The 20,338-nt window shown below is 37.6% G+C and overlaps 1 long non-coding RNA gene across 1 annotated transcript in view; it reads left to right on the top strand.

Annotated features, from left to right (window-relative positions):
• Window positions 1–1,530: 1,530 nt before the first annotated feature.
• Window positions 1,531–20,338, top strand: part of LOC134169138 (uncharacterized) — a 114,679-nt gene continuing 95,871 nt past the window's right edge. The window contains exons 1-2 of the long non-coding RNA XR_009966791.1: window positions 1,531–1,963; window positions 3,977–4,056. This is a non-coding gene — a long non-coding RNA (uncharacterized LOC134169138). The remainder of the gene's footprint in view (window positions 1,964–3,976; window positions 4,057–20,338) is intronic.

Genomic DNA, 20,338 nt, shown 5'->3' with positions numbered 1-20,338 from the left:
TGCCTCTCCACAGACAGGATAATCTTTGCACTTTGATATGATCATTGTTGCCTTTAACAGCATTAATATTAGATAGAGGTAAACCAAGACTCCCAGGATTATGTGCACTTAGATTTGTTCTATGTATCCTGATCCTCCCCCAGGCACAAGTTTCCAGTGAAGAGTAGGTAAAATTTGTCGTGTTTCAGCATGTTGCTTAGGCTAAACAAAGTGGGATGCCAGAACTGTGACAGGTATCTGTTCTGAAGTTTAAAAATACCCAGTAACACTTACCAATAGTTCAATACTGAGTTGATTGTGAAGTACCAGTAGAACTCTTTTTAAATTCTCTTGAGTCTAGGCCCTGTTCTGTATTAAATATATTCAAAAGAAATCCATCTAGGGGTAAATGATGGGCAAGAAAGTGGGAATATTGGATTCAAGAGTTTAAAAATAAAGGTTTTTCAATTCTGAACAAGGTTTGATGTGCCCACAAACTATATATAAGCATAAACCCAGACATTACAAAAAATAAAAGTCTATAAAGGCCAAATTTTCCAAAGAGAGAAACCAAGGTCAGAAATAAATAGGTTTACAAATATATTTTCTAACTACATACTGTGTCCTGGCAGCACATATTCATCTGACTATGCTATTTTTCAATCAAATCCCAAAGTTTTTGTCATACTCTTTGACTGCCCTCTTCTAGGGTCTGTAAAGATGCCCTAGCTAGACCAAATCTTAATGGGACCTACGTGTTGCAACCTGTCAAGTTGCCAGCAAGCACCAGTCTGGTTGTTTCACATTCTGGAGCATAAAAAGTTCCCAGTTTGTATACAAAAGACAGTGTCTTGAGGCCCAGCCTGCAGCTCCCTGGGTTCAGTTTCTCCATGAGCAAGATTCAGTCTACTGATATATAAACATTGACAGTCACCACTCTGTGGCAGGATCTCAGCAACCCGCAACAGGTTGGATAAAATTTGTTAGTAACTCAAAGGTGCTGTGGTACTTCTATGTAGAAGTATAAATAGCTTAAAATAGTACATCCCTAAATTCATTTATTAACTGCAAATCAGTGCAACAGCCACCAGCTGCAGGAGTAGCTTTATGAAATAACCATAATGGCAATCAAATCTAACATACATTGGAAAAGGTGACCTGTGCATAAATCTTTAATTCTAGTTTTGTTTTTTTTTTTCCAGTTTGTGGTAATGTATTTATTTATTGCCAGACATGAAATAAATAGTAGTACAGTGAAACAAAATGAAATCTACTTCTAATATATTTTCAGAGTCCTGATAGCGTAGGTTTTGAATCACAAAATCAAAGAGAAAAAAAAAGAAAAGAAAAGGAATATATATACATATATATATATGTAAATAGTACACTTTGGTTTCCCCTCACTGTGGATGAGATTTATAGTAGGCAAGCAAATGTTAACTTCCTAGAAAAAGTGACCAGCCATCCACTGGATATCATCTTTTCGACTGAAGGGGAAATGGCTTTCCTTTTAACTAAAGCTACTTCTTTTATTTGTGTTAAACATATGCATTAACTCAGTCGAGTCTCTGCAGCAGGTCATAAATTAAATATGAAATAAAGTAAAAAAAAAACATCCGTGCACAATGCACACACACAATATAAAGAACTTTGTGGAATTACTGCTGAGTTCTTGTAGTTGCTGTTATATCAACTGAGATGAAACAAAAAATCCTCACTAAGTTTTTTCTTCAATAAGGCAATTAAAAGCTTAAGGCAGGAAGCTTTGTCCAGTTCTTTGGGCACAGCACCGGTCATTCAGGTGACCTGAATTATGTTCCCGAGTTGCCCAGTCATGTGCCACTGTACGTGGGATGCGTAACTATTTTTCTGTTTTATCTTGTAATACTTCCTAGTCTCTCACTGGTTTTTGGTACCTGTCATCCATTGTAATGGAGATGGCAGTCCTCTACAGATTTTATTTACCACATTGCAACAAAAAATGGTAAGTTCTAGTCCTCAAATGTAATACCTCCATAGAAAAGTATTTTAGCTTAGGAAATGGCAAGGACTCTACAGCTAAAGATCAGAATGCTTTCTTCCACAGTATTAGAGCTGTTTGAATGCAGGGCAGTCAGTGTGGTGTAACTTTCCTTTTTCCCTTGTTCTGTAACTGCAGAGCTCTGACTTCATAGAAACCTTCCCCAGAATGGAAGGCAGAACCCACAGTGTTGGTAGTCTGTTTTCTGTGTAGTCTTGGTGACTAATAAACTGCCTTCAGCTTTGGCTGAACTGCACATTTTCTGAAGATCCACTACCAAAGGAATGTAAGGATAGTAAAGGTTGTGCAGCAAAGCTATGGGGACAGACACCTACCTCCCAGAAGAAACTCTATTAATACATTCATTAACAGCTAGTCATATACGGCAGCATTTTAGAGAAAAAGCAGTAAGATATTTCTCTTAAAACTCAAATGTTCAAGTTCAGTTTCCCCACTCCAAAACTGTGCCTTCCTCTAGCACAAGTGTTTTTACAGTTATAGCTTCAACAGCGTATACAATTCTGTTTAAAACTGCTGAACTTGAATTGCTCCCTATTGTGTGCCTATGGCTGCAGAAGCTGGCATGTACCAGCTTACATTTCATGAGCATGTAGGGTGAAGATCTTTAATGTAAAAAGATACTGTGAATTAAGATGGTGTTATCAAGAAAGAGTCTTAATTAGTCGACTAGCCAGTCCCATCTATTACAGGTACTGAATATTAATACAACTGGGTTATATATGAATCTTCCAACATTTGTAATATCAAATTTTATAGAAAATATTTGGGAAGTACTTATAGATTTTGCCCAGCATTGTAGTGATAGGCATTGAAGTCTATCTCGCTTCTGAAGAGAAAGCTGTTTCATTCAACAGCTAATGATGTAGTAATTCAACAGTAATTAACAAAGTAGAAATGATCACTGTTGAGCAATATTTTTGTAAAGTAATCCTTTCATTCCCTGGGACATGCCAAGTTATTTCCACTATCAGTTAAATTAACCAACGAAATTTTACAGACTTAGAGGAACTGATGGTATTAATGAAAAATCTGTTACTGTCTTTTGTTAAGTCTGTCTTCTTGGTGATTTACATTTGTCATGACCTATTTTACGCAGAAGATTTTAATGATGATAATAGGGTTGATGTCAGAGAAAAATGTTTAAAAACATTTTAGTTTGACAATTTTTGTCTTGGCCTAAGTAGCTGTTGAAACATGTCCAACTTTGTGTAGTCAGATAGCTTTGTGCTAAATATTATGTGATTAATATGATCTTATTAACTTCTATTCTTCATCTCAGTTTCAAAGGCAGTAATTGCAGAAAGGGACTTGCCATAATCTCAGAGATCCAATGGACATTATTTATTTATAAAGCCAGATATCCTGCCTTACCATCTGGCATTTAACTGAAGACACTTAGGTCTGTTCAAGACTGAACTGTGTTCAAAGGAATTTTATATAGTGAGATGACTAAAAGACAGGGAAAATAGGTTGAACTAAGTTGAACACAGAACCAGAGGAAACTTTCATTGTTGAGAGACTTGCTTAATGGAAGGCAAAGTAGGTAAGGGTATGGTTACTAACACAAAGGGGTTTGTTTGTTATTTTTAACATTTTTCTCCTCAGAGTTCACTCAAGAAAGCTGATCAATAAATGTCACATCTAAAGTCCCATAGGGGGTTTGATTGTAGACCCCAGAACTTGCAAGTAAGGGAACCTTTTTTTCATAAGCATTTCTTCTTGATCTGTCTCAGAAAGCATGTCTGCAGAAGAGCTCTGGTGCAATTCCAATTCCTTTCATGGTGATTCAGTATCAGTTCCTTTCCCACAAGGCCAGTGTTTCTCAAAGCAGCATCTACGCTCCTTGAATTCCCTTTAAAATGTAGAGCCCCGATCATTCCCTTCTCAGCGTTAGTTCATTATACTTGCTGCCACATGTAGTAAAATAATTTTTTCCTTTCTTTTCTTTATGGACAGACCAGACCGTGGTACACAGGGATGCCTCTTCAGTTAGATCCCAGAGAAATAAAATAGACCAGGTCAAGTATAAATAAGAGGTAAAATAAAAGAAATGACATCTGAAATGTGTGTGTGCTACAGTTGGCTACACAGAAAGAAAGTTTGAGAGGAAAAAATCTTTAATTTCATTGGAATATAAAAGGGTATCAGAGAAATTCATTCAAATGCCAAGTAGAAGAATAAATGTTTTCAAAGACTAGAGGTCTGACTACACCAAAGCTAGAGTTATATTTGGCTACTTATCCTTTATTGTTTTTTCCTTCTCAAGATCAGGATTGTTTTCTGATGGCACAGCCATTGGACTTTGATCCACATTGAATGAAAAAAATAGCATGTTCAAGGAAAACAAAAAATTACAATGAATTGAAAATTAATCTTATATTCATTTTAGTCACATATTGATAGGCCATTGATAGTGACGGTTTATAGTCATCATATGATTTGGCCTTGTATTAGGAGTTTTTGATAGAAGCTAACATGCTGAAAGCTCTTAGTTGAATATTGCATATTTTAAATGCTAAATAATACTACGATGTTATTGGCTGGAGTAAGCCTATTTAAAGTTAGAACTTTATTTGAGTAGATTTTTAGTTGTGTTTTTCACTCTACTATTGCAGTGCTTCAGTTGTTGGCTGTCACCCTGGGTTAGTGATCTCTTGTGCATATGAACATAAGGAAAAAGAGGAAAAGACCGGTGACATTTTCATGTCATATTTATGAGGTTCATCAAGAATGTAGTATGAATCATATACATGAGCAGTGAGGACTTTATTATTTACAAAGCTATTCCAGCTCTAAATTACCATTGGTATCTACAGGCTAGAGATCAGCTAGAAATCATACTGTCTTCTCTCTGTCTTAAACTTTTCATGTTGCAGCCTCTCAAAGTTTTCTGGGTTGGAATAAGTATTTTAGAACTTTGGAAGCAGAAATATGTATCTGAAAACTAAGATATACCTGTATCTCAGCAAAGTTCAGAGACACCAACAATGGAGTAAATGACTATCATCAGGAAAAGATGACAGGAATTAATTTGTTCTGTTCATTTTTGTAGGCTGCAACCTAGAGATGGGTGGGCAGATGAAAAAGCGATAGCAATGGCAATATCATAGAAACAGATGGTACTGAGCAACTCTAGAAATTAGACTTTGACTCTAGACTTGAAAAAAATAATAATATCTGCATGTTGTAAATCATTATTTTATATAAAAAAAAAATTATTGTAGGGCTGTTGAGGACATTTCTGCACATGAAGTAAAAAAGATAAGATTAAGCTTTAAGTTTGGTCTACCTTTATAACAGCACATCATAAGATGCCCTGTGCAGTGCATGTGGAAAGGTAAGTCAGTTTTGTGAACCTCAGCAGCAAAGATATGTATTCATAACCATAATCTATTGGCATTTTATCTCCTACATAACTCTATCTGTATAGATTTCTATATGATTTCTGCTATTTCTCTGATTCAGGCCCTAGTCACTCACCACTTCTCTACTATGTTGTCTTTTTCCTGAGGAAGCACTACCTGATCTGTTACAATCACAGCGTGGAGCACCAAAATACCTTCCTAGGCCTGAGAAAGAATACAGGTTAGGGACTTGCTGGCCATGGTCTTTCCTAGCATGTGAAAAGAGCCAGAAACAATTTTTCTAGCCTTAGGCTGAGTACGCCAACAGCCGCTATGTCTAGAAAGTTAAATTCTCTGCTCTTCAAAACAGAGAGGCCACTTCTGAGCTGCTGAAAGATGGGTCACTGCTCCACGCTGGCACCTGAACTATACTTGAGCTCTGTCCAGGAGAATGCTTGCTGGCCTGGGCCAAAAGGTGCCAATAACTTAGCAGTATGGGCAATTGCCTGCTGAGGTTGAGGTTCCTGCCGTGTCTATGTTCAACTTACTATTATAAATACAGCTTCCCTGCCTAGAGGCGCTCATAGCATAGGCTCGGCTTTCAAAACTCTTTCAGTTAATTAAGGCTCCTTGACATCTACTGTAGGGCATCATGCCTCTATACGAAGCTCAGTATAGAAATCTAGTTCATTGCTGCTAAGTGAACAGAAGAATCATCTGCCCAAACCTGCTCTAAAAGCTGCCTGGGCTCTCTACTGCTTATGGCCTCTGACCTTCATACCTTTTATGAGTGAAGAATGAGCACAGTAGAGCAGAGTTGTGCCACACCTCATGCACAACTCTGCCTCCTCTGCAAGTCCTCTGTACTAGACTGGCAGATGAAGCAGGTTCTAGTTCTTCTGGCTTTATGCTAACAGGCAGCATTGTTCCCCCTGCTGGGTAATCAAATAGTGCCTAGGGCTGGAGAATAACACAGTATCTGGCAGTTTTGCTCACCCTCAATTCCTCACAGCAAGTGTCTGTGAAATAATGGAAAGTATTATGGAGCAATTTGATTTCATGATTTGCTCATACTGATGGCAAAGCGCTCCCTAATTATATAATAAACATCTGTTCTGCTTGATTAAGTACCCTCAGAACAGAACCATTGCAGAGAGCCGTCTTTCACTTGTTTAAACAATACAAACATCTTAATTTTATTTTTTTTATAGTGGTCTCTGCAGTGTGTGCTGACCTTCATTTGACAGAACTAAAATGACAGCAAGGAAAATAAATTAGTGAAATAAAAAAGTGGTTTGTAAAGCCTTTAAACTGTCCATTGAGCTGAAGCAGAATATCTCACTAAGATTTAGAGGCTACCATGTAATCTTTTGGAAAATTCTTAAGCTCTTGAAAAGCTTAGGTGTGATTTGTACACTTCCCTGAGATCCATAACCATAGCTAAAATGGTAGCAAGTTTCTAGCTCTAAATGCCCCAAAAGGAGAACAGGTCAATTCTTTGAATTTTGAGCTTGCTTCTTTCAAAGACTGAAGCCATGAGAGGAACTAAAAAAACCCAAACCAAACAACAAAAACCACCCCACAAACCACAGGAGCTGTTTACAACATTGAAATGCATCCCGCACTGTTAGATCAATTGACTGTAATGGTCGAAATCTTTTATAGAGAAGCCTGCAACAGCCCTGCTAGGACAAGTTACTGATGCCACAGGGCTGGAGTATTTATTCTTGTAAGTGCTTCAACAGGAAAGCCCTAAGTGTCCTGAAAGCAAAGGACAATCAATAACTCATCAGATGTAATGTAAAATGGAACTAATGTTCAATCAATTAGGTACCATAACCATTCCATGAAAGTACCAATTAGAAATAAAAATATTTTAAGTAATTAAGCAACCTTTTAAAAGCACTTGAGGATGGGAACTATTCTGTTTTCGCAAGTGGTATATTCTGACAAGAAACTCTTGTCAATAGCTGCCAGAGATGTATGGCTTCAGATGTTAAACTGGGTTATTTCCACAAATAGCACCTCAGTATAAGAAGTCTAGCATATTGAGTTAATTTAGATACCTTAGTGAAAAAATTGTCATCTTCATTTAAATATGTACCTGGGGTTCCTGTTTTTCACAGACCTGCATACATGAGAAATACAATGAAGATAGAAGGTAAGATCCGTTATTTTTGCTGGTTTGCTTTCCTCTTTTTCTTTTAAGGAAAAATCTCTCAGAATCTCTAGGGAATAAAAGATAGAATTTAACCACTTTATGTACTTCCTCTATTGGATAATCTGTGGTCAAATGCTGTATTAATTTATTATCACCTAAATGTGGGTTGACACAAAAATTTTTATTGCTTCAGTGTAACAAGAAAAAAATATTACCTTTATTGAAAGAGTAGGATCTGTGGGTGAAGTGCATAATTTACAGCAAAGTTATTACAGTTGGTTGAAAATATTCGCTCCAAATTTGTAGCAGAAAAATGAGTATTTTCAAGTCTGGAGTTTTGGGATTTTTATTTGTTTTTTCTAATATTGACAGTCTGTGGATAGCTCTGGTTTTATTTTATATCAAGAAAGCACAGTGATAAACCTGAATATTTTGATTTTTTACATTAAAGTGTTTTCATTTAATTGAGTTGCCATAAAGACCTACCACAACTGTGACATTTTTGCCTTGTCTTCTTCTTTTCTTACTGAGAAAATTATTTACTGAAATTCAAATATTAGGAAAAAGATATCCTCCCTGCCTTAGAAATATCAGTCACTGTCCTCTGGTGTGAGTACAGATAGTTATCTAGTCAAGCTAGTGTACTGAGCAGATCATGTGAATTGATCTAGAAGAAAAGAACTAGACTGCATCTGCTTAAGCCAGCCAAGTCCACCATGAATGGATGGTTTCTGTTCATTAAAAAATGAAAGATGATGTTTAAGTTCACAATTTACTGCCGCTACGCTAACATTAATTGTGATTCTGTGTGCAAGACTCATGGTAAATGTCTTATTTACAAAGTAGAGTTTCTATAAGCATGGAAAAGACTGAGGGACATCCCTATGCATTGCTAGAATTCTACAATGTTATTAAGCCATTGTGGGCAGCACCTCTCACAGAAAGGGAGAATGAGAATTGAACTCCAGTTTAGCAATTTTGGAGCACCTCAGAGACTTGGTTTTGAAAGGGAAAACCTGAGTCCTAATCTGCAGTTATGACAGAGGAAATGGAAGGGCAGTAATAATCGCTTTTGGATTTTGTCTTTCTGACTGAACACCTATCCTGTCCATGTGGAAGGAAATCCAAAGCAGACTGGGGGTGTCCTGTGCCTTGAAATAACCAGCTGTTTAGAGGCCATTGCTGGGAGGCGAGTGATAGGGGTCAGTATCCCCATGGCAATCGGGGCATCAGACTACAGTCTTCGACTTGTATGGTGAATGCTTTACTAGATGAAATGTCAAGACATACTTTGTTTCCTGTCAACATATGTGTAGATCCTTCATAAGTTTTTTCCTCGGGTATTTGTTTTTCCTGATGGACTGCATAAGAAGCCTATATCCTATAATATTACAATGCTTGGATAGTGCTTGAAAATGTTTACTGTTTCTCAGCCAGAAAATGCATTTTTGTGTGTTATGAAGTAAAGAAGATTGAATAATTTCAATGACCTTAAAATCTTGTATTGAAGACAGTGGAGGTTTTTTTCAGAGGGGACTATCAAAATAGAAGCCTCCTTAGATGTGTTTACTACTGCATAGGAGAGGGGGTGTCAAATATGCAGGGAGTTCTGACAGCAGAGGTTTAGTTTTGGAAGGCATCAGAAGTATTATTTCAATTTATCTTTTTTCCCTGGGCTTGAAGAAATATTGTTGCCCAGTGAACCTTCCTTCCTGAAGCTGTCTTTTCTGAAAGACTGCTTATCCCAGAATGTAGATTTGGATTACATTTATTTAAAAGGGGCAATGTGTGGCATATGGCTACTGTTCCATATATAGAATATTACCCTCAGCAGTGTTAATATTCCAGCTGCAGAGATCACTCATGTATATGCATAGTCCTACAGGAACAGAAAAGGTAGGATTATTGTGTGTGTCTGAAAGTCTTAATTAACAGATTTCAGCAGGGTGAATGGTAGGTAAAACTTATTACAAGCATCACGTTAGTAGCATATCTGTGAAAAGGCAGATTATGTAGGAGGTGGACTGTATAATTACAATGGTCTGAAATGAAAAATGTTATCCAGTATTTATTAGGCAGAGATATATGACATGTATTTTTTTGAGCAAGATGAATACAGAGCTGCACTGGACTTCAGCCTGCCTGGAAGCAAAATTTGGACTTTCTTTTCTTCTTCTGATCCACTTGAATGAATGCAGTCAACAGCAGAAAATATGAGCTTTTTGAACAGGTGAAGTGCAGGAAGGCATTTAATTAAATTAAAGCTCAGAAAATGTTAAAGCCATGAAAGAAATACTTTTTGTAGGCTCCATGCAGTTTGCTTTCATTGCTTCTTGGGTGAATTTCAGATAGTCTATGATCAAGTGTACCAGACTAATAAACAGACATTTTTGTTTTGCAGTCACTGCTAGCTGCAGTAACTCTCAAGTGCTTGTGAACTCCTCACTCAAAGATTACCTTGTCAAACTTTTCAAATTCCTACAATTTGTATCACTGAAATTAAACATTGGCAAGTCCATTGCAGCCATTATTGTGGAGGTACGTGGGAGGTCTGTGACACTACTCTGCTCCATTCCTTTTGATTGCAAGCTGTTATAAGCACCATCCCTTCCAATCAGAAGAGCAGGATTAGCAGCGTTGATATCACTAGTTGTGATTTATTGCCAGGCAGGGTAAACCTGGCTGCCAGATGGGCCATTGGAAGGACAAATAGAATTCACCTTTTGGCTACCAAGGGTTGTCAGTGAAAAAGGCCCAGTTGTGTGCTGAAGGCTGTTATCTCACTGCTGACAAGAATAGTGCTATTCAAGATCCTTTTTTTTAGCAGATGATGTGCCCATGGTGATAGGAAGCCCACAGCTCTGTGAACATGCTGGATGTTTCATTGTCTTTTTCTCACTATGGAACTCTTGAACTGGAGGCTTGAATTTGCTCCTATTTTCTGGTAGTTACTGATTTTTTTCTCTTACCTTTCTCCTTTACCCAATGATCAGAAGCGTGATTTTGGAAGGAAGGTCCTGCCAAGAGCCTTTCCAAAAGGCCAATTCCAGAGGCAGGAGCTCTTCCCCAGTATGTTTCTTGTTCACTGGTCACTTTTATCATTTGATTCCTTCTTCAGAGCTATGTGCAGATAACCAAGGGTGTAAGAATTTGACTTTCGGTTAAGACAGTGTATGTGGGTGGACCATGCCCACCGATCACCAAGTGATATATATTTATAAATTCAATGTGGTCCAAGGCACATATGAGTGTGTTCTGTTATATGATTCAAGGTTTTCCACTTTGAGGTTGCACTTGAAGTTTTCCCTGCCTGCGTTCCAGCTCTGTGTCTTTTTGGACAGTGCAGACTCCCATGGAACTGTCCTGAAAAGCACTGGCAGGGATGCTGCAATAAAATTTGCTTCGGAGTACACAGCTTAAGTGTCTTTCACCCTGTATTTTTTTACCCGACTGTATAATGGAATTCAGCTTTTTAGTGAATTGTTTCTTACATTTTAAACATTTTGTCTGTTCTTTCTCTGGTATGTTATTTGAAATCCCTAGTTAGTGATGTGCTGTTTGCTGCTTTGTCTTATTTTAATGATATGGTATTCTACATGTGCACAGTTGATTGCTACTTTTATCTAGGCTTCAGATTTGGAGTGGCTTGTAGGTGCACCCTGGAATTCCAAGTACCATGTATGTATGAAAGCATTAGGTCAAGGCAAATTGTTTTGAAATAGTATACAAATAATGATCCTGAAAACAATACTTCACTGGGTTCATCTGTGCATGTGACAACTGTGCTAAAATAATCTAAGAGTGCTCCTTTGAGTGAAGTTACTGCTCTCAACACTCCTGACAAACAAAGCAATTTCTTTCTTTAGTAGCACATACTCCTGGTTTATTGTGTCTCATTCTTGGAAGCAGGAATGGTTTTTGAGGGCGTGACACCTCAATGAGATCCTGTAGTGCATATGACACAGTGACAAAAGGCTACATTGCAGCATAGAATATGACAGGGACTGTGACACTGTTGCATAGCTGACTGCTTAAAAATAAAACAAAACACAAAAACTTTCACTTGAAACAAATAGTAGTATAGTCTTTATAGAGAGACTTAGAAATCTTCAGGGAGGCTTGCAGTTCTTGGAAGTCATATGAAACCCCTTTCACATCACCCTACTTCTTCCCACCCCAAAAGCAAATCTAATTTTCCGCATAAAACATACTTCTTTATATTGGTACAGTTGATTTTTGGGTCACATATTATAAATGTAATGAAGAGAAGCATTGCTGATGAAGTTGGAAAACAAGAGTCTATGCTGACATTTGTGGAATATCACTGCCAATAGGCATATGTAAAGATTTACTGTTTATAGCAGTGGTAAGCTATGATGCTGTGTCTCTGACTCATGGGAGCTATATATTGTGTTCTTTAATGCTCATTAGTGTTGTAGGAGGCTCAGATTTTAAAGGGTTTGCCTAGGTAGGTTGTCAGTTGGTGATGAACATAATTGGTGCAGTGAATCTTTCTGACAGCTCACAATCATCATTATTTTCAGAATATCAACAGAAAAACTGAAATGCATGGTTTGTCGTATTTAGCTGGTGGTTTGTGCAGTGGTGGGCTTTGCTTTGCAGCCGTATCTACCACACCAAAGCAATTTTCTATTCTCCCACCTTCTGTGGCATTCTTCATCTAAAATCTGTTCATATTACACACTGCCAAAGCTATGGGATTCACTAAAATTGCATGGATTTAGCTAAATCTATGATTTGGAGGCATTTTAAATTATAAATTTCATAGCTGCAGTGTCTCACTATAGAAACCAAAAGTTTAATTACACAAAAGCAATGCTAATTAGGGAGGATAATACTAGGGCAATAGATTAAATAAATACGACATGGAAAAATAGTTCTGTGTTCTGACTACTACCAAATACTCATGGAGTCTTCCATTTTCCCTTGGTGATCTGTGTAAGATGCACCTCTTGCCTTCAGAGCCATGGCTCTGCATTCACTTGTGCCCAAGCAGCCAGAGCGCTTCTCAGCATCCATGGTGGTTCTCCCTTGTGTTTCTACACTGGGGCATGAGCTCATCTTCTGCTGTCATCTGTGAACCCCACAAACGGCTCTGTGCACGAAGACCTCTTTCAATATCTAATCAGAACTCTTATGGGCCAATCTCACAGATCCTTGAACTTGTGCAGTGCTTGAGCATGGGCACTTGGCTCCAATATTAGGCACTGGGAGAGGCTGATCAGGTTGGCCATGCAGAAGGCCAGAGACAAGACCATGTCCTCAGATACACTCTTCTTGCTGAAGAAGAGGTGGTTGAGGCAGGTTTCTCCTGCAGGCAGCAGCACAGCTCCTGGGCCAGCTTGTCCAGGTATGGTCATCAGGAGGTTCATCAGAGCTTCAAGACATGGGTGGAAAAGTCTGTGCCCACCAGTGCAGAGTTGTTTAAAAAATACTCAGACATGTGACATGTTGCTCTTACTGCACTGATTTTATTTCCCATCTGGAATTAACATATAAGATTATAATCTGTTTATTTGAACTAGAAAAACAATTTCTTGCTTTCATTTAACAGTGAAAAAGTCCAAATCTATTTTTGGACAAATGAAGACTCCTTGGTTGGGGAACTCCAGCAAAGACAGAGGACACAGTTCTAGGTTAGCTGAACTCTGAGAACTCACCCCCTGTGCTATCCCCCTAGTTTTTATCAGTCTCAGTACCCTGTGATATATCCACTTATCCTGGATTCATGGACATCCTGCAAACCACCAATGGCTGCTCAGCAAGCAAAATCTGTTTTTTAGGAATTATGGCCACCTTATGAATACAGGACCCTGAACAGCCTATTCAAAACAAAACTGCCGTACTTTAAAAATGACAAGAACAAAGCATGACAAAAAGAGGGTGCATTGTCATGAGGAAAAAAAAATTATCACCCTCCAACCCTCAACAGATGTACTCTTATGCAAAAGCAAAATAAGTCTGTCCTGGTTTTAGCAGTAGCAGTCATTTTTCTCCTTCCTGGGAGCTGGTGCAGTGTTGTGTTTTGACTTTCAGCCTGGGAACAGTGCTGATAACACCGATGTTTTCAGTTGTTGCTAAGTAATGCTTACCAAGACCAAGGACTTTGTGAGTCTCATGCTCTGCCAGGGAGGAGGGGAAGCCGGGAGGAAGCAGAGACAGGACACCCGACCCAAGCTAGCCAAAGAGGTATTCCATACCACAGCACGTCATGCCCGGGGGGGGTAACTGGGGGTTACCCGGAAGGACATGGGGTCTTCTGGGTCAGACTAGTTTTTCAGTGGCTGGTATCGTATTCTATTCCCTTGTTATTTTCTCTTATCATTGTTGTCATTGGTGGTAACGGTGGTGATTTGTGTTGTACATTGGTTGCTGGACTGTTCTTGTCTCAACCCGTAGGAGTTGCATTCTTTCAATTCTCCTCCCCATCCCTCTGGGAGTGGGGAAGGGGGGAGGGGGGAAAGAAAGAAAGAGGGAGGAAAAGGTGGGGAGTTAGTGAACGAGCTGTCTGTCCGGGTTTAAAGCACGACGAGGCCACAGAGAAAATATCAGACTGTGAAAAAGCTGGATATATAAAATACATAAAATACAAAACATTATGGGCAGTTTGCAAACCCATCAATAATTTCACCAATTCTAGTCTGCTGGATTTTACATTGATTCACAGGCTTGGCATACAATTTTTAGGTCTCAATACAGCATGCAATAACAGTGCACATTGCTGACTTGAAAGATATTTCTGTAGGGATAGCAGATACCTGAGAGAACATTCTTAGGTTGTATAATTTCTTGTGGCTTTAATGCATTTTAGTTCTGCTGATTTACATCTGCTGAGAATCTAGTCTATGGGAATTCCTCAATGCTTAGTGCTATCATTCTGACACCTGCCAAAATGTCAGTGGGAAAATGGACCATGAAAATATCACTCCTTGATAGAAATGAATGTAATTTTAAGATCACTCATTTGTGCGAGCCAGATTCTGTTCTCATCGTAATAGAACTTTTAAATATCTGTTTCGACACCAGGATAAATGGCTGAGCATTAACTACTGCAAATGAATGCAGAACTATAAAATTTCAGTGTGATAATTTATTTCTTAATTTACCATTAGTATAGAACCAATCTTCTATTGTAGAAGACTGTGTTGGCTATTGGGTGCTATATATTTGACAGGTAGAAGTAGAATCTGTATTCCCGAGAATGCTGCCTTATGATGATTTTTATTTAAAATACCTCACAAAGGGCAGTCATTCATTATTATCTTTATTTTATAGCCAAAGAATGGGATGTTTAGAAAGGTAAAGGGACTTCTTCAAGAAAGTCAGTGATGGGACATAAAATATTGTTAAAATGACAATGATATTTTATTATAAATGTAATTTTATAAAATGACAAAATTCCATTGACTTCATGGAGGCCAAAATTTTCTTTGGAGTCTTAGATATATAACCCACATGTCTTGTTCAGCACCTTATTCACAAGGAAACGTGTTCTTAATTTTTTGCTTTGCATGGAGCACACCTTTTATTAATAATCTCATAACATCCCTGGGACTGCAACCAATAATTTCATTAAAAATCAGGGTTAGAATTTATCTGTTCTCTGTAAGAATAGAACACTTACAGACCACGTAACCTCAGGTCTTCATAATCAACCACTGGTTTGCGGACAGCTGTTTGAGAGAGACATGCTGAAGTTTACTACTTTGAGTAGCTCAATAACACGTTTTAGGTACCCTTAAAGAACATGTTTTAGGTATCCTTAAGGAGTCCTAAGCAGTTCTTGGCCTTTTTTTATGATTCCCCCCCCCCCCCCCCAACCCCCCGGGTAAAGTGGCTGTTGATTGTGACACATGGATCATTTCTTTGTACACACTAACCTGTAAGCATCCATGGTCACATAAAGATGTGCAAATATGGAGCTGTAGACAGTCCTAAACTCCAGTGAATATGCAAGATGAGACCTGGAAATGGTAAGACAGTATGGTCAGCACGACTGACAACGAATGCAATGTAGTATGGCAAATCCCTGTAAAATCTTCACAGAATGAGGCAGGATTTCATGGAAAACAATGGGGAAACTTTGGAGGCATACATTTGAAGGACTTCCCACCAGCACTGTAGACAGCACAAGAGGCAATGCACATATAACTAGCTAAAGATGGCAAAAGCTTGCTTGGAAATTATTGTTAGCTGCTTGTTGTTTCAGTGGTTTTGAATAGTTCTTCAATCTGGTACTTGTAAACAGTGTTAGCTTACTGCAGATTGATTATGTCTTAAAACATGCTTTTCTTATCTGAGTCATTTTGACTTTCTGAACAGTTCCAATCACATCCATAATAGTGTCTGTTCAGGAGGGTTTTATTCTAGGTATCTCACTGTGAGAGCGGTGAGACACTGGAACAGGTTGCCCAAAGAAGTGGTAAATGCCCCATCACTGGCAGTGTTCAAGGCCAGTTTCGACAGAGCCTTGGGTGACATGGTCTAGTGTGAGGTGTCCCTGCCCATAGCAGGGGGGTTGGAGCTAGGTGATCTTAAGGTCCTTTCTAACCCAAACCATTCTATGATTCTATGATCTCAGTCTGGAGTTTCTAGTAAACTATTTCTGTATACAATGTATCACATAAAGTATATGGGGTACTTTCACCAGAGATTGAATCAATTTTCAGCCTGTAGTGACTTAATGTTATGTTTATTACATTCTAATAACATGACTGCTTGTATTTAATTTGCTTGTGATCAAGTTCGATTTGTTTAAATTAATCTTTTCAGTATCTTTTTATTACTATTGGTTGGAAATTTTCTTATTAATGAATTGTTTTCCAGTGATTTTGTTTTGGGATTTTTTTAGGTGGGGTTAATTTTCTTGATTTTCTAAAGATGTATGAATAAATTCTGTCACTGAATATACAATGTATATTAAAAATAATTACACTGAGGTCAGTAGCTTATTACATGGAGGGGAAAGGTAAATTTCACAGTTAAGAAAATACAGTTCTGTTGCCACCAGAAGATGTGTTCCAACATCTTTTACAAGAGGGAGTCTGTTCAAACTGATTTTAACTTGATGACAATTTTCTTTGGACTTTTTTGACAGATATATATTGGTTTCCTTTTATTTTAGCTTCTTCTCTCTTAAATATATAAGCAATATTATGTGATACCTATTTTTCAATGATTTAGAGTAGTACAATACATAGACCAAAATTAAAAAACAAAATCACAAATGTTTGCAAAAACTTCAGAAACAGTCTGATTCCAGCAGAGTTTCAGCCTTTTCCCATAGGGCTCCTCATCAGCAATATTCACAGAATATGTAAACACTTCACCTTAAGTAGGGAGGAAGCAATAATCCCTGGTCAATTGGTCCACAGTTATCACTGCACTATAAACAGCTGGTGGTGAATAACTATCATCCTTACTGAGAATTGTAGCATACACAGAACACAATGCTTGCCAACTGTTGTGTGTATCCCTTTTTTAAAATAGAAAATAATCATTTTCAGGTACAGTGATGTATTTCTGTGCTTATAAACAGGTTCTTATATTAAAAAGGAAAGTAAAATGTGGAAACAAAGTGGATTAAAGGTCAGTAAATATTCTGGAAACTCGATTTTAGAGGGACACATGAAATAATTATTTAAGACATGGGAGGGAATAGCAAATCAAACATAAAGCAACTTTTATCTAAGGATGTGGGAGAGCTGGAGAAAATGAAAATACCCAATGGCATCTTTAGAGTCACAAGGAAAGAAGGGAAAAATTAGAAAAGTTATCTGTAAGAATAAAAATATTAATACTTTTTATTATAGATAATAAATAAAATATAAAAATATTTGATTGCTATTATGACAAAATTATCTAACTAATAGTAAAACGTTAGGGGCCCAGTTCACCCAGGTTAAGCTATCTAGTGCCATTTGAGATTGTAAATGCCCAAGTAATAGGCTTTAATGGCTAAGACAAGCCTCACCTGGGACTACCACACACATCCCTACACATGGGCCCATTTCAGCTCAGGCCAGGGCTCTAATCTTGCTCTACTGATGCTGTTCTTGTTCATGTTCCCTCCTGACTGAGTACTGGCTCTGACTTTTGTCTTGGAATGGTGCTCACTGAGCTGTTGGTGGTGCATGGCTCTGCCCATCTTGGTTAGGTATTGTGCCCCTTTGGAGAGGTACCCCTGTGCTGGGGTCACTCTTGGCTCCTGGCCTGTTCTTCTGTCATGGAGCAGTCCTGCTGTTGCTGCTTCCTGACAGGGAGGTCTTAGTTACTGCTTGACCCATGCAGTTGTCTCAGATGTGGCATTGGGCTTACAGATGATCTATGCCTTTTCATAGTAGTTGCTGGAGGCAAGATGGGATAACTGATGGTATCTCAACCAGCTAGAGGTGCTGATGTGGAAAGAGTTGATTTGGCCCCCAGCTGTGATATTGTCAGAAACTTTTACTTTGAGGTTGTTCACTATTGTGGTTGAATATTTGCTATGTTCTTAATCAGAATGCTGGTCTTCATTTGATTTCCATTAATATAGAATTGAATTAATTATTCTGCATTCATGACTTTTTACAAGTGTTGTATTTCCTGTTTGAATGTTTCTTCTCTTACAATTGGATCTTTGTGTTTTTTTAATTGGTTCAGAACTAAAAGAGAAGAATGTCACTGTATTTCACTGCAACAGTGGAAGACATTTAAGTCAAAGCAAAATCTAGTTAAGCACAAAATTTGCTCCTGATATCAGTTATCTACTCTGGACTTGCATATACATTTGTTGTAGTTCTTTTTTGAAACATTTAGGTGGCCAAGTTTCATTTCTCTTTTGGTGTTTATTTATTCAGAAGACTATCTTCAGTAGTAAAATTTTGGGACATTGGTATAAGTCTGCTTGATTTTTAGATTGATTCAGAAAAAGTGTCACAAAGGTGTATTTGATTCACTTCTAGTTTGTGTGCTTCATGGACAATGAGTATGATAGGCATGTCTGGGACTCAGTGCTACCTTTGCTTTATTTGCTGAAACAATTTCAGAAAGGTGACTAACTCAAGATAGAAAGGAAGGTGATAAGCTTCCCACCATTGATACAATTTTTAGCGTTCTTAATCCACTTGCTTTTTTTTAGCTGGGATATTTATAACCTTCTCATGGTGACGAACAGGAATTTCTCAAGCAACTATGTGTGCAATTATATATACAATTTTATCCCTTTCTATGAAATGATAAAATATCTTGAGAAGAAACCAATGTTTCCCTCTTTGTATAATTGCATTACATTTAATAGGTTGCTTTTCTTAGTTGTGTGTGATACCAATGAGACTCAAGCAAAAATGTCTTTGTTTATTGCTTCCCAACAGTAAAATCAGCTTTAAATATGCTTTTCTAGTTAAATTTTAATGTCACTTATTTGGTGTTTACTTCTCCCAGTTTTGTCACAGCCTCAGGTATAAGTTAAACCGCTTTGAAGAGCTGTTTATTGGCAGGGATTTTTCAGCCATTCTGGATAAGTAGCTACTATTCTCATATGCATGAAATACTGGGTCCAAGAGAATACAGATTGCTAGACAGACAAAACTTTCCTGAACTAGAGGAAAAAACTTTTCACACTCTCCCTAAAAGCTTTTCACCCACTAGGACAGGTACTATCATTAATCACCTCTTCCCTGCCATGTCTGTCCCTGCAGTCCACAGGGACAGTATTTGTATGTTATTCAAGAGTAAAAGCATCTATTTTTGAACCTTATCTAATATATCATCTTTTAAATCTTTCTGTTGCCTTTGTCTATGCTACTTGCTGTTTGTCTACATTTTTAAAGTTTGCTGTCCAAAATATAGACATGAGGAAGAAATGAAGAGTAGAGTAGCAAGCTTGTGCACTTTATGAGATGAACACTTAATAGGTCACAGAATGAGATTTTCTCACTTATTTCCAAATTGTCATGCCACACAAATAGCATTATCTGTACATCTGAAATGTTTGCTCTCTACTTGGAGCTACATCTTATAAATTACCAATAAGGACTGAACCCAGAGTAGATCTTTGCAGAAGCGTTTGATTTCAAACTGAGAATACTTAGCAAGGGATTGCCTGCACACAATGTTTTGATTAGGTTTTTTTGCTTTTCTATTTTTCTTTTTTTTGCACCTGTACACATGGTGGATAATAATTTCATCTTCATGATGTTTTCCTAGTTTCTTTGAGAATGTCATGCAGAGCAGTTTATGACTTCTTCCTCCTTATTCACTTACCCTGTCAAAGAGGGAAATTCAATTGACTTAATGTAGTTTGTTTCTTGTCACTTTATCATTTCAAGTCTTTGTAAACAGATTGTTTAATCTTTCTAAAGAAAATGTATCTTTCTGAATTCTGAAATGATGCAGACAGGTCTATAATTTTCCTCCTTTAAAAGTTAAAGACTAAGTTTTATCTTCTTCTGGCTTGTGAGACATCATCTACACTCCAAGTCATGGGAAATAATCATTAATGTCTTGGAGATTGCTTTTACTACTACTTGAAATTCTTGAAGAAGTAACACTGGTTACTTCAACACTTCCATCTTATACAAATATTGCTAAGATCTGGCTATAAATGACCATTTAACTTCTATTTTCAATATTATGAATGCCAGGAATATATTATTGAGGAAATGGAGACTGAGTATTTAAAAGGTGTAGGGAGGAAATAATTTAGAATTTAAGGAGTTGCTAGCTAATTAAATCCTAAATCATAAAAGACTTATAAACCAAGGTCATATGCAAAAAGTTAGCTTTATAAAAAATAAGTATCATCAGTCTAAA

Source organism: Pezoporus occidentalis, unplaced genomic scaffold (assembly GCF_034315485.1).
Source record: "Pezoporus occidentalis ecotype Australia unplaced genomic scaffold, CSIRO_AGI_Poc_V1 ctg335, whole genome shotgun sequence".
NCBI classification, from domain to species: domain Eukaryota; kingdom Metazoa; phylum Chordata; class Aves; order Psittaciformes; family Psittacidae; genus Pezoporus; species Pezoporus occidentalis.
Note: the sequence above shows the minus strand (reverse complement) of the source record. Positions and strands in the feature narration are given on the sequence as shown.